This window comes from Arvicanthis niloticus, chromosome 2 (genome assembly GCF_011762505.2).
Source record: "Arvicanthis niloticus isolate mArvNil1 chromosome 2, mArvNil1.pat.X, whole genome shotgun sequence".
In the NCBI taxonomy this organism is placed as follows: domain Eukaryota; kingdom Metazoa; phylum Chordata; class Mammalia; order Rodentia; family Muridae; genus Arvicanthis; species Arvicanthis niloticus.
The window spans coordinates 33619950-33637355 of NC_047659.1; the positions used below are offsets into that span (position 1 = coordinate 33619950).

The window sequence follows — 17406 nt, forward strand, 5'->3', positions numbered from 1 at the left end:
TCCGTGACGCGCGCAGCCCGCGCTATAAATAACCCGCCGCCCGCCCCGGGCGCCCCGCCAGTGACGCCGGCCTGGCGGGAGGAGCGGCCGAGGAAACAATGACCCGCCGCGCCCTGCAGCCAGGCCTCAGGCCTGGCCCTCCGCGCTCCCCGCCCGACGGAGGGGCCGCCCCACCCTCTCTGGCCACCGAGCGCCCGCCCAGACACCCCAGGCTCAACTCCTCAGTCAAGTTCCAACTAAGTTGCTTTAAAACGCCTCAGCGGCTTCTCGGCCCCAACTTTCCCCTCCACTACCGGTCCAGTGTGCTCTGGGGGTAGGAAATTGTCAATGAAAACCCAAAACAAAGAAATTGGCGTCATACATGTCTGCCCGAGCTACTTTTTAAACCACTGTACCCGACGATCCAGAAGAAGCAGCGAGGCCTGGGTCACAGGATTCACCATCTCAGCCACACTGTCCCTCACATCTTTGGGGCCTTCATGATGGTGCAGCCTGTTGTGATCTTCCAAGTCTGTGGTCCTTTGGCAGTTGGAAGTCCAGTCAAGGCTGGCGTTTTAAAGGACTTTCTCTATAGGTAAATATTTCTGCAGAGACTCCCATTGCCATCTCCATCTTCAGGAGTTTCTATCACAACACTCCCTGACGCATGTCTTATTCATGGAGATTCCCATATATGAATGAAGATCAGCTACTCTGCTGAAATTACCCATTATCCGTCGATTGAGACTGTATTCCTTATTGTATTAATATCGATTGTGTGTTCATGTATGTGTGCAAATGCGCTCACGTGCCATGGCGCTTGTGTGGAAGTTATTAGATAACTTTTGGGTGTCTTTCTTCTGCCATGTTGATCCCGAGTAGACAACTCTTGTGATCAGCCTTGCTGACAAGTGCCTTTCCTGGCTGAGCCATCTCTCTGGCCCCTAAGACACTGCTTCATTTGAGCCAAATGCCTCTGACATATGAACTCTATACTCTGGGGTGCTAAAACTTAGAAAATTTGCAGATCTAACCAAGAGAGTGAAGTGATGAGGCGTGGCTAGTGAATTACGAGGGTGACAGAAATGATTCTTAGTCAAAAATCAAGGCAAAGTGGTATACCCATCACTGAACTGATGTGGGAAGATCAGGAAGTTTGAGTATTATGTCTTCATTGTATTCTTACATACCATTTTCTATTTGTACATTTTCCCAAAAAGTAAGTATATTAGCATCACTTGAAAAAAAAAGGAACAGAATATATATATATATATATATATATATATATATATATATATATATATATATCGTTGCAGTATTTAAGAGAGAGAAATGGTGGCCACTGTTGTTTCACTTGCATGCTGTTAGCTATCAGCACGAACTGATGCTCTCCCAGGCCCTTGCCAACACCACTTTCTCACAAGAGAAATGGACTGATTCTGCATTACAAAGTACATTAGGGCCACTAGCTCCTATTTTGTCCCAATCTCTGACTTTTCCCACTGGAAAGGCAATAAATTCTCCAGCAGAGGCTAACACACCATCGGTGTTCTCATTGACCTTCCTAGACAGTCAGAAAGAATGTGCCTTATCCTCCTCCTGTCTTCAGGTTGGTGAAAAAAAAAAAGAAAACATAAAAGAGAAAGAAACAGGTTTGGAGCCAAAACATTTGCTTCACATAGACGCCGCCGAAGTGTGATCACAACTAAAAGTTAAGCAATATTTTTTTCCAGTTTCAAAAGCATATCTGCTTCCTTTCCTATCAAACGCCTCATCTCTTCCTCAAGACTGCTTTAACGTCCTTGCGCTGCTCAGAAGTGGGATTCTTCTTTTGCCTCTGCTACTCCCACAGTTTTAAAGTGAACCACTTTCACTTCTTATATGCTTTTAGTGTGATCTCTGCTACTCATCATCACTGTCCTTACACTTCTTTTTTTTTTTTTTAATGTTCACATTTATTAATTTGTCTTGTGCATTCATGGTGGGATGGGGTAAGGTGGGGTGAGAGCAGGACTCTGAGATTCCTCTGCCCGCAGTGTGGAGATTAGAAAGAATCTGTAGTCTCCTTCCACCAGGTGAATTCTGGGGAATCCAACCCCAGTCCTCAGGCCTGACAGCAAGTTACTTACTTTACCCTCTGAGCCATCTCACTGGACCTGTCCTTAAGTTTCTAGCAGAATGAAAAAATTAGCACAGCCCAAGTAAATATTAAACATGTCCAAATTTATTCGTGGTTGGAGATACGTTATGGTTTGCACCTGAAATGTTCCCCAGAGGAAAGTTCGGGCGTTGAGGGCTTCAACTCTGATGCACATTGTGTCCATAGGTGCTGTCTTCAGAATATTATCATGAGGGCTCTGACACAACTGATTGGCTCATAGTTTGATGGGCTACTGAAAGGTGATGCAAACAGGATGTAGGACCTAGCTGAAGGGAGTAGGTCCTTGGATGCCTGCCCTGAGGAGCTATATCTTACATGAAAATGCTATTACTATGCATTCTTACCTTAATACTAATTAAGCCTGACCCCTCTTCCACTCCGTCTTTGCTCTCTGGGTACAAGAGAGCAAAAGACAAGCAACCTCTTCTGCCACATACATTCCCCAACCAGGACATTCTGTTTCATCTCAAACCAAAAAGCAATGGCAGCATCTCCCCTTGGATTGAACGCTTTGAAACCTTGAGCTCAGAAAATTTTCCTCTATCAAGATGTCCAGCTTAGGTAGTTTGTTAAACTACTAAACGGTAAAGCTGACTCACACAAAGCCACTTCATTCTAGTGCCAGTAGAAACACCCAAGTAAATTCCTGAAAATAAAAACAATAATATTGAAATCTTTGAAACAGAGGGATAGAAAATGTTTTATAAGCTAAAGAGTGGAACTCAAGGGAGCTGCAGCCAAGACAGAAGTAATGGAGATGGAGACAACTCCACCCAACTTGTGCTATGGCCATAAACTGGCAAGATGACCTATGAGCAGCTCCTGGGGCTAAAAAAGACCGTGACCCTCAGGACCAGACTCCAGAGGCCTTGGCTGACAAACTCAAGCTGACAAAAGGACACATTAGGCTTGGGTTCTCCAAGAAAAGGACTGAGATGAAGCTCAAGCTATGGTCTAAACCCCAGACCTGCAAGTACTGGGGAATGTACAGTTACCACTGGACATCAAGAGAGACTACCAGGCAGAACCCCAAGGAGTCCTCTCAAAATGAACCTGGGCTCTCCGAAGCTTTGGAAGCCTTGAAGAGTCTCACACTCCCTTCTGGGTACCAAAGCAGAGATGGCATGTCACAGGGTTTCTGACTCCCTAGGGTATCTAGCATGAGCTCTTTTTGTTATTTTTTTTTCAACTTTCTTATTGGGGCAGGAGGCCCAATTGGGTTTTATGTCTATCACTGGTACATTAATAATAAAGCTTGCATTCATAGAAAAAAAAAGAAAATGTTTTATAAATATTTGGGTTTTTTTTTTTTTTTTTTTTTGATAGCATAAAGCTTGTCATAGTTTTCCTACCATTTTGGCTTAGAATGTGGACATTTCCCAATATTTCCAAAGTTTCTGCCTATCTACACTTAAATCCTTCAGTGGGTTCTACAATAGCAGTGTTGAAGAATTTATAAGAGGAGCTACTGTGCACTCTTGCTTTATTGCTCAGTTAATCCTGGTCTGTATTTAGAGAGTAGTGCCTGCCAGCTTAAGATTTCAAAGCAATGAGCACAAATATTTGCCATATCCTGTGCAGTGCAGTTTTGGTGATTGACATGAAAAATCACTGACACTGTAGTATAAGCAAATCTTAGCAACTGTCAGATAGATAAATAGAAGGTTAGCTAGATAAGCCACTAGGACTTTGAGTATTCCAAATGAAAGAGAATAGACAACCCGAATTACAGAGGTGCAAACTTTATTTAAAAAGACAAGTCAGCTAGATGTAGTAGCACACACTGCAATCCCAGCACTTGGGAGGTAGAGGCAACAGCATTAGGCTTCTGTTCAAAGTCATTCTTGGCTACACCAAGATTCTGAAGCCAGCCTAAACTACCTATCTCAAACAGCCAAATCAGTTGCTTGATCAATAACAAATGGACAAGCAATGTTTGTAAAAAATAAAGGTGACTAAATTCAGAAAAATTGCAAAACCTAACATCAGTGCCAAATATTGGCAGAGTTGTATAATTGACTTTTCTCAAAAGATTGACTAGATTGTAATGGTTAATCCACCAAGATTTTCATTGTTGGAAAGTGCTGCAATCAATCAACTGTGTTTATGGTATAAATAAACTGTCAACATCAAACCATATTTGAAATCCTTTGTGAGGCTGAGCCAGAAACATTGGCTTTGCCAGAATGATGTTTTGGGAAGCATATACAGGCTGTTCTGGGCTAACAACTCCCTCATCTCCTAACCTCCTTTTCAAAATTAATCTTTAGTGTAGAAAATGAACACATAAAAAACAAGGGGGGGGATACTTAAGTGAAATCAATAATCATGCCACTATGTGGAAATAACCATTGTTACTATTTTGATAGACATCATTTGTCTTTTCACTTTGCTAAATACATACATTTTTATCCAAATGGACAACGTCTTCCATGTAACAATGTATCAAAAATATCTGCCTCCCATTCCTCCAAAACAAGCCTTCATGAAATTTCAGAATTCTAGGCCATGCACATCTCTCTAGTCTTCCTCTGGTTTGCATAGCCAAAGCTGCATTTCCATGGCTTCCTTATGTGCTGCTTTCCAGCTGCTTTCGACCAATCAGAACCATGAAAAGAAAATGGAGTAAGAGAAAAACCTTAGTAGTCTCCACCCCTCCCCCACACTCCAGCCAAATGACAGGTGACCCTTGACTCTGGGCTCCAGGATCACAGCATACTCTCTCAGTAGTTTAGGAATTCATCTTGTTTCTTACCACAAAAGGATCCTTGCTGGCTTCCCTCTTCAATCCTGTGTTTTACAGACTATTGAAATTTAGGAGTTTAGTTCTCTCTGCACTGACTATAACAACAACTGACTATAACTATATTTCCTGAGTGGATCCCAAACCCTCGTTTGCCTTGGAGAAGCACTGGTGACGTCATATACAGCAAAGCCAATTCGTCCTTTAATTTCTTTTGCTAGAAGTTTGCTAGCATTTTAAATGTGCTTGTTTGAATTAAGTGGCTTAGACTTAAGAGAAGCAGAAAGAAAACTCACACCCCTTTTAAAAATCAATTTTCCAGGAGGGTAATTAAAAATTATAAACACAAAGTATTGTGTAACTTTACTGAACATTAGTCAGAACCTGGAAAATCCTTAACCAAGGCTCAGACATAAATTTTATGCTAATGAAAAGGGTGGCATATAATACCTGTCAAGGCTTAATTTACATTACACATCTTCCACAAGGCCCACTCCTCTCCAGCTTATTTGTCAATGGTCTCTGCCTTCTCAGGTCCTAAAACACAGAAAAAAAGTAGGAGAATTCTGGATTGCTAATTTGAAGTATCCCGTATCTCTTGAGAAGTATTTCAAATCTTCAAGATATCTGTGTTTTACTTCTCACTGTATTTTCTGCTGTTGCTTCTTTGCTCCTTCCCAACTCCTGCAAGAAAAAAAAAAAAAAAAAAGGAGGCTGTTTGTTGTCACAGGAGTGGCAAGAGCAAGGCAAACAGAAAGGGTCTGTAAAAGTTTCTGACTTTGCTTTATAAAATTCTAAATTCTTAGAAGAAAGGGTTTATTTATTTATTTTACTTTCTATTATGATACAAGGTCTCGTTAAGTTTCCTAGCTGGTTGGGAACTAACACTGTAGTTCAGCAGGACTTGATCTTGTGGTCCTCCTGCCTCAGGCATCCTCCTGAGTAAGCTGTGGCATAAACCTGAACCCCTAGACTCCCACCCTACACATTTTTATGGCAAATGAAAATGGAAAACAAATCATACACATTTGTACATGTGCATCCTCTCCTGACACACACACATGTGCATATCACATTCCCAGAATATCACACATGCATGTACAAACACACATCTCTCTGACACTGCACATCACACATACACACACACCCTGACATCACATCATATACATACACACATATCCATACAACTACATCCCTCTGATATTACATCATACACACACACACACATACACACACACATACACATCACACCATGCACCACACACCAGACACCACATACACATACATACCACACACATCCATGTATACACATCCCTCTGGTACCACAACTATACCACACATACACACATCACACACATAACACATATCACACACCATAAACACACATCACACAAATACCACAAACACATATCATGTACACATCACACATACATGCACATATATCACTTTTCTCCCTGACATCATATATTACACACATGTAACATACATGTCACATACACATATCACATATACATGTTTACACACCACATACACACACATACCACTATCCAAAAAAAGCTTTAATCTGGGGGTGAGGAAGGATTTCTCTGCACCTATAAAAAGGGCCCAGGCCAAACAGAAGTACAGAATAAAACTGACAAGGATCCAGGTTACCCAAAGGACAAACAATTCACTCAGAACTGATACTCAAAAGAGTAATTATGAAAGAAGAGCCCCAGGGTAGACTTGGCAAAGGAGTCTCATGATCTCATGATGCTGGCATCCAGGTGTGTCCTGAGAGGCAACATCATGCAAATGCTACACATACTGCATTCATTTGTACCAAGGACGACGCTCATCCGTTTCCCAACTGGCCAGACTTGGTAGCCAAATCACCAAGTTAAAACACGCAGGAACCGTCAGAGAGAGATCACTTTCTGTTCTCTACACTTCAACATGGGAGAGGGTAAATTGAAATCATATCTCCAACACAGGAATAGTGGACCCAAGCAAGCGAGACAGAGAAGGACAGAATGATAAAATCAATTAAAGCTAAAGCAAGCTGTTCCTGACGCTACAGGTGAATCACTAGACATGTTATAAGAGTCCATTTTTGTCTTTCAGCTGAAATGAGTTTCTGTTGTTTAAATATGATGATCCCTGATTCATACACCTAACCTATTTCCCTACCTACTGCAGCCATTGTAAGCACAGAACTTATCTGTTAACCGATATCAATACATACATTTATTGTTTATTTGTTTGGCTTACTGCTGCTGCTGAGCAGCGGAAGGGAGATTTCACATGATGACATGTGCTAGCTCTAAAGCCAACGCAAGTTCCAAATTTAGATTAAAATTTTAGTGTGGATGGGAATGTTCTTACCACACAGATAAGAAACTCTTCTACTACCAGTACAAGAAAACAGAACAGTCAGAGCTGACCAAGTGATGTACAACAACGTTGTTCCCTATCTCTAACATCTTGGATGCTTCAGTGGCATCACCTCCATCCTACCATCATCAACTAACCATGGTCTTCTGAAATGGTCCATGCTGTAGGCATTGGAATCTCATGAACTGCATCCTCAGGCTGCAATGAAGGTCCCTCGTTTAACTGTCAAGATCTAGCTGGAGCTCATGCCCTCTGTGAATTCACCTGCCGCTTGCCCAACAATGCCACCCTGGCTTCCCACTCCCATATCCAGAAGTGGAGCATTCATGTCCCCTCTGTTGTGACCTCCACTTAGGGCTGTTTGTTTCTTCGTGCAGCTCCGTTGTTGCCGTCTTCGATTCTGTGAAGAAGAGGGTTCTCTCCATCAGCTTGCAGTTTTAAGCATTGGTTTGTTTAGCCACCATCAATGGTTATCTGTTAAATGTGTCAATAAATCATTTAATAAATTAATGGACAGAGAGGCAGAAAGATGCACATTTAGCCATGTGTGGTGGCACATATCTTTACTCTTAACACTTGGGAGTCAGAGGCAGGCAGGTCTTTATGAGTTTGAAGCCAGCCTGGTTTATATAGTGAGGTACAGGACAGACAGAGCTACATAGTGAGATCCTGTCTTGAAGAAGAGAGAGAGAGAGAGAGAGAGAGAGAGAGAGAGAGAGAGAATATCAGTTTATAACTGGGAGATTGAAGTCTAGCTAATCATTTTGAATTAAAATACATATCATAAAAAGAAGAATAAAAATATACAGAATCATCCTATAGTAGCATTCTATCTATGATTTTAAAGCATGATAGTATATTACAAAATTTAATAATTCGTATTTAAACTTGCTTATCTTTTTTCTTTGCTTCAAATAAAATATTTCCTTTCTATTTCCTGTATTTAATTTGATATACATGACTGATTATTTCCCATATAGGTACAACATCTGTGATTGCATAATATTTTATAATAACCTGAAACAAATCACTGGGTCAAACAGAAAACAAACCCAGATCTTTAAAGAACTGGGCTAAGTACGTATAGGAAAAATAAAACTCCCCCACCTTGTACAAGCACATACATGTACACACACATTCACATTCACACTCCTTAATAATCCTGTGGTTTCAGTATCTTATGTAGGAAGAAAGTGCTGTCACTTGAAAAGGTTATGGTAATGGATGCTGTTCCTTACAGACCTGTATGAATCTGGGAAGGCTCAGAAACAGAAGGATGAGTGGAGTGGGAGGCGGCAAACGTCTGCCCAGAAATCTATCCAGTTATTCCCATTTAGTATAGACTTGTGCAGATTGTGTTATATGTAGGGAAATATCTCTCTCTCTCTCTCTCTCTCTCTCTCTCTCTCTCTCTCTCTCTCTCTCTCTCTCTCTCCATAGCCCTAGATAGCCTCATTATGTAAAACAGGCTGGTCTCGAACTCAAGAGATCCACTTGGCTCTGTCTCTCTAATGCTGGGTCTGCATCACCATGCCTAGCTTATCTTTGTTAATAAAAATTATCTTCGAGAATATAACTATTTATCTTTGAAGCTGAATGTAATTGTGCATGCCTCTAATCATAGCATTTGGACAACTGAGACAGAGGATTGCTCTGAGTTCAAGGATAAGATTACATAGAAAATTTGGGGCCAGCCTAGATTACATATCGAGTTTGAGGGTAGCCTAGGCTATAGACCTAGGATTTTATTCACCTTTGGTGTTCCTGTATTTTCTGGTGTGTGTGTGTGTGTGTGTGTGTCTATCTGTCTGTCTGTCTGTAAATACACACACACACATGCATGTAATTGAATGAGTAATCAAAAAAAAAATGAGGTAAAGGCAGATGTTGGCACACAACTGAAATCTAAGCACCTTTGAGGCTGAAGTTCAAGGCCAACCTGAACTATATACAAAGACTCATAGAAATGAAACAATATGAAACAAGCAAGTGATGCCTAGGGCATTTCTATGGCTTATTGTTTTTGGAAGTTGTAAAAGCCAGCCCTGCATCTGGAGATTTAGGTGTGCAGAGCTACCGGTTTGGGCTTCTTGCAGATCCACTTAAAATGCCATTTTTGCTCAGTTAAGAAAGGCCACTGAAGCCATTTGTCATGCTAAGATTCCATTTAAAGATTTATCTGTTTAAATAGTACCCAAATTTTCAATACTGAGACAGATGGCCCCACAGTAGGAGCTGTGATGTCCCTGAAAAGTTGTGGGTTTTGTTAGGAAAAGTATATCTTCATATAACTATCAATTAGGTTTGTGAGCTATGCATCTTGAACAATTTCATAATTCCATCACAATTTTCTGGTTCTAGATTAATCTGGGTCAAAGGCAATAACAGTAACATAGCACGATAAAGAGCAACAGAGACTTCAGATGGAGGTGGACTTATCACATGGTACCTGGTCTTTATGGTGCATGCAGCCCACTCCATTGTCTGAAGTGTGTGTGTGTGTGTGTGTGTGTGTGTGTGTGTGTGTGTGTGTGTAGGTCAAAGATGAAACTCAGGTAGCATTCCATTCCTCAGGAACAGTCTGCCTTGGTTTTTGTGACAGTGTGAGAACTCACCCAAACCATCAATCCTGGCTTTTGTTTCTAATGTGAGTCTTAGGGATGGAATTCAGATCCTTGTGTGTTGAAGTTTGGCATTGGTTCTTCCTTCCAGATCCATGCTTCCAAAAATAAGACTCAGACTCAAAATATATTTACAAATACTGTCTTAGTTAGAGATTTGTGAACAGATACCATGACCAAGGCAAGTCTTATAAGGATAACATTTAATTGGGCGACTGGCTTACAGGTTCAGAGGTTCGGTCTATTATCATTAAGGCAGACACATGGCAGCATCCAGGCAGGCATGGTGCAGGAAGAACTGAGAGCTCTACATCTTCATCTGAAGGCTGGTAGCAGAATACTGGCTTCTGGCAGCTAGGATGAGGGTCTTTAAAGACCACATTTACAGTGACACACATACTCCAAGTGTCACACCTTCTAATAGTGCCACTCCCTGGGCCACACATATACAACCCATCACAAATACCTTGGCCATAAGCTCTTCTCTGACTAGATATAACTTAAAATATCCCATTTATTCTAGCCTGCTTTCTGCCACTTGGCTGGTTACCTGTGCTCAGGTACCATTTGTCCATCTTGTCACATCTTCCCAGAAAATCTTCCCTGCTCTATAAATTAAGATGGCCTTGAACAGACAAGGAGCCTCTCTCTCTCTCTCTCTCTCTCTCTCTCTCTCTCTCTCTCTCTCTGCCTTTGTTTCACAAGTATTGAGATCAAAGGCCTGGACTTACTTTATTTATTATCTGTGTACCCTTGAAACATTTATATCAGTTCCCATTTCTTCCTTTATTCTTTGGAGATGAATGTCTATTTGTCTATATAGGTATGTTTGGATAAACATACCTATAACCATGCTTGCAGAGCAGGCCAGCATTTTCCAACTAAGCTATTTAACCAGCCCCTGAAAGGTTTTTTTTTTCATAAGTTTTCCATGGAGCTTTGTTCATGCCCAAATTTCTAGTCCACACAATGGAATTGGTTTCTAAATACACAGAAGAGAAAGACCATGAACATGCCCATTCTCTCCATCCCAGTAAGACATACATGTAAAAGCAATTAGACACAGTTTGGGTAGCCATGTGAATGTCTCTTTCCCTTACCTGATCAGATCCTTGATCTGTTGTTGGATAGCTCAAACTGGATTACAGAATTTAGCCCCCAAGTCAGGATGGCAGAGCTGTCTAAGAAACTGTATTGTACAGAGCTTGCTGCCATTTCTATCATAAGATGTATTTATAATTATGATTGACATAAAATGTCTCCTATATCAACCATGAGTTTATAATCCTGTTGACTCTAGTTTTTAGTTTACATTGCATATATTCAAAAGCCCTTTGCCACTGCTGCCCACACATGCTGACAACTGTTCCCATCCCAGCAGGAATCACAGATTTGATTTCTTAAGCATTGCAGAATTAAACCAGAATGCTAGTAATACAGGGAAGATCTCATACTGGTTTTACAATAGGGAAAAAAGCAAGATTTGAGATGAAAATAATCAAGGCTATTTTAAAATACCCTACATATTGAAAATTGTAATTTAATTTATTTTCCACAGGTGACATATTCAAAATTCAAAAAGTTCAAAGCCAAAGACAGAGAGTAATTTTGTCACATCTGTGTTACCCTGCACTGATTCTTGCCAGGCTAACTCAATATAATTGACCCCTTATATTTTCTCATAGAGATACTTATGTATATTCTTTGAATGAAATAAGAATATATATACTCTACCTTGTCTATCTTCTAACAACTTACTTTGGCAATAGTTTCGTATCAGTATATGAAAAGCTTCTCGCTGGGCAGTGGTGGCACACCCCTTCAAATTCAGCACTTGGGAGGCAGATATAGGAGGATCACTGAGTTTGATGCTAGTTTGGTCTATAGAGGAAATTGCAGGAATGCCAGGGGCTATATTCTACACCCAGAAAAGAGAGAGAGAGAGAGAGAGAGAGAGAGAGAGAGAGGGAGAGAGAGAGAGAGAGAGAGAGGAAGGAAGGAAGGAAGGAAGAAAGAAAGAAAGAAAGAAAGAAAGAAAAGCTTCTTGATTTTCTGGTTGCATACTCCTTCATGGCAAATACAAACATACTCTGTTTCCCCAGTACCTGATAGGTGCACATTTGTTTGCAAGGTCTTCCTTATTGTTAAAATAGTCTACATTATTTTGCTTGTGGACAGGCCTTTCTTAAGAAGTGGGATTCCTTAACTAAATATGATATAGTTTTTAAACATAATACTGTAAAAATATTTGTTTTACTTATTTATTCATTTATTTATGCATATACGTATAGGTCAAGAGCACCTTGCAAGAGTTGATTCTCTCTCCTTCCTCCATGTGGATTCCAGATGCCATGCATAGGTTGTCAGGTTTGGTGGCAAGTGGCCTTACCCTACTGAGCCATCTCACCAGCAAAACTCATACAAATTTGACTGGTGATTTTAAAACTCAAAAGGAACAAAGGGATACATTTAAAAAAATAAATCTTTTGAAGCTATGACTTTTGTCCAACTTTATACTTCTTTTTCCCCAGGAGCAAATGTGTAACTAGTTATATATCCTTTTACACACACACACACACACACACACACACACACACACACACATGAAAGTTCATAGGGGGAGATTTAATTTACGCAAGTATATTTTTATTTTCCTCTGCATTGTAGTCTACAAAAAAGAGAAAGCAAATGCCATCATCAGGAAATACCAAGGTACTTGCTGAAGGAATTCAATGTAATCATTTAAGATATGAATATACCTCATATAATAAGATCCATATAATAATATACCTCATATAATAAGAGCTGGCTCAGCAATGAGTCCATACTGTTCATCCAAGGACCTGAGGTCAGTACCTACAACAGTCACAACTGTTTGTGACTCCAGCCCCGGGGCTGTTGCTTCTAGCCTCCTTGGGCACTGCATTCTTGTGTACATATCTATACACACACACACACACACACACAATTTATAATTTTTAAAAATCAATGAAATCCCACAATGTTTATACTTTCATAACTTGCTTAATTCAGCTGGCATAATGGTTTCATTTTTTCATCCATATTGTAGATTTGTCCAAATCTCTTCCTTTTTAAAATGAACAACATTCCACCGTGTATACACCATGTTCACTCATCTGTTGATGGACACGGGTTGCTGCTACATTTTGGTAGTTGTAAATAATGTTTCTAGAAACATTAGCATTTCATATCTTTTTCACTTACATTTTATATTTTCAAATTTTCTTTTGTTCATTGTTATACTTTATGCTATTTTTTCTTTTTAGGGCTATAATATTTTTTCTTATTATATATCTTATGCACATATATCATGTGTGAGTCTGTGTGTTTAATATATTTGTGTTCATTTATTCCTAATATCCTTTTTTCAAATTGTGTTTGATTACTTATCTTGTTTCCATGATAGAGCAGCCCTTCAAATTTGTCACTTATTTATTTTGATTATGCTGTGGATGGAACCAAGGGCCTCTTATTTATGTGTTTTAGTCTTTTGAGACAGGGTCTTTCTATGTAGTCCTGGTAACTTAAGGCTTGACTATGCTGGCCTCAAAGTTGCAGAGGTCTGCCTCTGCCTCCGCCTCTTTGCCTCTCTGCCTCCTGAGTGCTGGGATTAAAGGCATGTGCCACCAAGCCTGGCTAATCAGGGCCTCTTGCATGGCAGCCAAATATTCTATCACTGAGATTCCCACCAGCACCAACTCTTTGTTCATGATGAACAATGAGAGAGAAGAAGCTGATGGGGACCAGGTATGTGACCCAGAGGCAGAGCAGTTGCTTAGCATCTGAGAGGCCATTAGATTTAATCTTGACTGCCAAGTTTAAATTTAATCTTGATTTATTTACCAATTAATTAATTAATTAATTAATTGTTAAATAGATGAAAAAGATTTCATCCCCCTATTTGTAGTATTTAAAAGTATGTCAGGCCAGACAAGGTAGTAATCGCAACACTCAAGATGCAAAAGCAAGTGAATCTGTTTGAGTTACAGGCCTGCCAAGGCTATGAGTAGTGAGCTTCTTCTTCTTTGCTTCTGGAAGCATGAAGACCTGTTAGGCTTATTCCCCAGCACCCATGTATAAAGCTGGGCCTCCTGGTATGATCCATAACCCCAGCATAGTTACGGTAGAGCCTGGAGGATCCTAAGGGCTCTCTGGCCAGACAGGTTCTTCAGATAAGCAGTCTAACCAACACAGCAAGCTCCAGTGTTAGTGGAATTCCTTGTCTCAAAAACTCACATGACAGCTCACCATTGACCTCTGACCTGCACACAGGCAAGCATGGCCAACTTCATCCCATGCATACACCAGTACAACATACAAGTAATAATAATAATAATAATAATAATAATAATAATAATAATAGAAGATGAAGGAGGAGGAGGAAGAGGAGAAGGAGAAGGAGAAGGAGAAGGAGGAGGAGGAGAAGAAGAAGAAGAAGAAGAAGAAGAAGAAGAAGAAGAAGAAGAAGAAGAAGAAGAAGAAGAAGAAGAAGAAGAAGAATTACAGTCTTTATGATCACTTTAAAAAGATGCAGAGTGCTGACCATTACTGCATGTATCCAATCTCCTCTTTAACCCTGGACCAGGCAGAGCCTATTTAAGGCTTGCCAGAAAAAAAGGAAATGAATATTCCCAACTGATGAAGATTCCAGTAGATTTAAAGACTTAAAATGTAGCTTTCTGTCATTAACTTAATGTTGCAGTATTTAAAACGCTCCTGTTTCTTCATTTTAGGGTAATATTTAGGAACAGACTTATTTCTGTAAAATGAAGGCTTTAAGCTGAGGTGCTAAGACATGAAGTCCTCCTTCTGAAAAGGCAGTTTGCACGGCAGCAAATGAAGCTATGTTTACACATGTGAAATATGACACCCTGTTGGAAGGAGTAGTCATTGAGGACATGGTATGTACTTATTCATGATGGAGGCTAAGTTACAAGTTATTTAAGTTGCTTTTTCTCTACTTATCAAAAATGGCTCTGCTTACCTACAGCAGGAGCTTCCCCTGCATTCTTTTGAGGTCATTCGTGGCAACAGGTCAAGTCAAAGTAGTGTCTCAGTAAATCAAGTGACTCTACAGAAAAAAAGATAATAATAATTTAAAAATAAAAATGGCACCTGGTTATTACCCAGATATAGCTGTTCCCTCTGCTTCATTTTACTCATAGCTATTTAATTTCCTGAAACAAAAAACAAACAGATTTTTCACGAATGTCAGTGCCGCGAAGCTAGCGCAGGAGAGAAGAGCCAGCTGTACCCGGTTTCGTCTTATGCATCATCAACAAAATTGGCAGCTAAGTTCTGATTTCAGAGCCTCTGTGGTTTCTGACGATGAACAAGCTGTGCTTGATTTTCAGATACAAGACTGATACTTTGCTGACAGAAGAATCTATTTTTGATTTGTAAATTGGGCAAATTTGTTGCAAAATTATTGATGTAGGATAAACGCAGATCTTGAAGATATCATTTTTAGACTCCCATCTCTAATCCCTAAACCACTTGAGCTTATTATTATTATATATAATCATCATCCTTATAATTATTAGCATTATGACGATGGAAACTAAGTATTTAAGTGAAATCACAGCTAAATTTTGTGAGTCATATATCGACAAGTATTATGCTAACACAGGAGCGTAATTGCGATGGAAAGGAGCAACAGAACTAATTAGCAGTTGATTATATTAGCATCCCTGTTCTGGGTATAACACTAATTTAGAATCATGTTACTTCTGATCATGGGTAAAATATGTCATTACAGAAAGAATAGCGGAGCAAAAGATATAAAGGAAAAGGAAAACGTTCTTTGATCTGGAATTCTTAGACAATGGAACTGACACCTCAGCCACTGCTTGGGCCAAATAAAATTTACAATTAAACTGTAATTAAAAATTACAATTTTTAATAATTTGTACTTTTTAATGTGCTCAGTGGCTAATGACATATGACTGAATTTTTTTTTTTTTAGGACAATAATACTGACCTTCTACAAAAGTATAGAGTTTCGAGTTTTGCATGAGATGTTTCTTTATCCTATGCCCATGTAGAAGTGTCCACTGTGGGCGCCCCATTTTTTCGTGATGCCCGTTGCCTCAAAGCAAAAGTCTCTCCCAGCCTTCCAGTCAGGACTGCCTCTCCCTTCTCCCACACCTGCTATAACTTACCTATTTCAATGCTTACCTGTCACTCAATCTATTCCTTAAGGTTTCACAAGGACACGCAAGTTAAGAGCCTGAAATGTTTATTTTTTTTTTTTAAATATGTTATCCTCCTGGGAGTACAGATTTGCATTTTTAAGAAGAACTCTTGAAGACCTATTGCCAGCAGTTGAAATGTCACATCTTCTGTCTGTCAAGAGTGGCAAAAATCCATATCTTACAATAACTGGCTTTTACTTATCGATTCTACCCAGCTTAAAATGTGTGTTTCTGAAGCATAATGAGATAGAGATTAAGATCAAGGGCTTTGCAGGCAGGCAGACCTAGTTCTAAAATTCAACTCTGCCACTTACTAGTTGTTAGTGGGATTTACTTATCTAGGAGAGAATGTTACTGGGCTGTTGTGATAGGTTATTTGGTCAGTGCGTGTAAAATTGTTATTATAATGTTGAATGATGCAGAGTTCGGTCATCATAAAGTGCTATTATTTATATAATTGATAATCACTTATTCCAAGCATTCTTTTGAGACTGTCGATTTTTATCTGTCCTATGTATTTACACATACACGAATCTTTGCATCCTATGCAAGGGAAGTACAAACCTAAGGAAACCAGAGCAAGAAGCCTTGTTTGATTTATTGTCCCCAACTGTGCAATGCACAAAACTCTGTTCATAATAGTTCCTAAATGAATGTCACATTTTAATCCATCCATTGTAAAATGACTCTCACGGCACTATGTTTTTCCTGTGAGACAAGAATAGCTTACATAAAGGAAAAAGCTAGGTTTGGACACTGTACTGGTAAAGTGTAAAGTTGTAAGCAAAAGTCAACCTTTCCTTCCCTAAGTTGATTTTTGTCAGTGTTGCTATTGGTTTATTGGTTTGTTTGTTTGACAGCGTGTCACTATGCAGCCTTGAGTGCCCCGTAACTGGCTATACAGACCAGGCTAGCCTTGAACTAACAGAGAGCCACCTTCTGCCTCAGAAGTACTGGAATTAAAGGCATGTACCACCATGCCTGGCTTTGTCAGAGTATTTTATCACAGCAACAGAAGTTAAACCAAACCATACATTAATGTGCTTTAATTAGATTAAACTACAGGTTTTTGTTTCCTTTAGTTAAGAGCAAATGAAACATTCTCTTAAAAGACATTCCTGTCTATTTTGTCAGTAGTACAACAGGGATCTCATAAGTTATGAGCAATAAATTAGTATCCCAGGACCTAATTTACCATCTAGGAACATGTTAATACCTCCAGATTGCTCAGAAAACATAGCAAATTACACTCTAGAGGTCTGAAAGAGTTAATATCACTCTGTAAAGTACAGGCTGGTTTATTATCATGAAATA

The 17406-nt window shown here is 39.6% G+C and overlaps 1 long non-coding RNA gene across 1 annotated transcript; it reads right to left on the reverse strand.

Annotated features, from left to right (window-relative positions):
* Positions 1–3904: 3904 nt before the first annotated feature.
* On the reverse strand, positions 3905–16070 carry LOC143441311 (uncharacterized). Its single transcript, XR_013108604.1, has 3 exons — positions 14883–16070; positions 5334–7730; positions 3905–4727 (listed from the first exon to the last, which is right to left on the reverse strand). It is a non-coding gene; the product is annotated as an uncharacterized LOC143441311 (long non-coding RNA).
* Positions 16071–17406: the final 1336 nt, after the last annotated feature.